The 1,031-nt window shown below is 43.0% G+C and overlaps 1 non-coding gene across 1 annotated transcript; it reads left to right on the top strand.

The window, feature by feature from the left end:
* The first annotated feature begins 923 nt into the window (after positions 1 to 923).
* LOC148572430 (small nucleolar RNA R71) lies at positions 924 to 1,031 on the top strand. Its single transcript, XR_015908217.1, has one exon. It is a non-coding gene; the product is annotated as a small nucleolar RNA R71 (small nucleolar RNA).

Below are 1,031 nucleotides of genomic sequence, written 5' to 3'. Positions count from 1 at the left end.
GGCAGAAGTAAATCCAATGGAATCTCTATGGTCTCAGTGTGAGCCTCAGATTCCCATGGTTCCTCATTAGGGAACTCCATGGAGGTCAATGGATGTCCATTGAGGTCTTCCTCAGTGGGAATCACTGCCTCTTCCTCCTCTCCAAGTTCGGCCATGTGAGACATATTTATGGCCTTGCACTCTCTCTTTGGATTCTCTTCTGTATTGCTTGGGAGGGTGCTAGGAGAGAGTTCAGTAATTTTCTTACTCAGCTGACCCTCTTGTGCCTCCAAATTTTTAATGGAGGACCTTGTTTCAGTCATGAAACTTTGAGTAGTTTTGATTAGATCAGAGACAATGGTTGCTAAGTCAGATGGGTTTTGCTTAGAATTCTTTGTCTGTTGCTGAAAATATGATGGAAAAGGCTTGCCATTGCTAAACCTATTTCTTCCACCATTGTTGTTGTTGAAGCCTTGTTGAGGCCTCTGTTGGTCCTTCCATGAGAGATTTGGATGGTTTCTCCATGAAGGATTGTAGGTGTTTCCATAGGGTTCACCCATGTAATTCACCTCTTCCATTGATGGGTTCTCAGGATCATAGGCTTCTTCTTCAGATGAAGCGTCCTTAGTACTGCCTGGTGCAGCTTGCATTCCAGACAGACTTTGAGAAATCATATTGACTTGCTGAGTCAATATTTTGTTCTGAGCCAATATGACATTCAGAGTATCAATCTCAAGAACTCCTTTCTTCTGACTTGTCCCATTATTCACAGGATTCCTCTCAGAAGTGTACATGAATTGGTTATTTGTAACCATTTCAATGAGTTCCTGAGCTTCTGCAGGCGTCTTCTTCAGATGAAGCGATCCTCCAGCAGAGCTATCCAATGACATCTTGGACAGTTCAGACAGACCATCATAGAAGATACCTATGATGCTCCATTCTGAAAGCATGTCAGAAGGGCACCTTTTGATCAATTGCTTGTATCTCTCCCAAGCTTCATAGAGGGATTTACCTTCTTTCTGTCTGAAGGTTTGGACTTCCACTCTAAGCTT

Source organism: Arachis ipaensis, chromosome B3 (assembly GCF_059453495.1).
Source record: "Arachis ipaensis isolate K30076 ecotype BB chromosome B3, ASM5945349v1, whole genome shotgun sequence".
NCBI lineage: Eukaryota > Viridiplantae > Streptophyta > Magnoliopsida > Fabales > Fabaceae > Arachis > Arachis ipaensis.
This window is presented reverse-complemented; position numbering and strand designations above follow the sequence as displayed.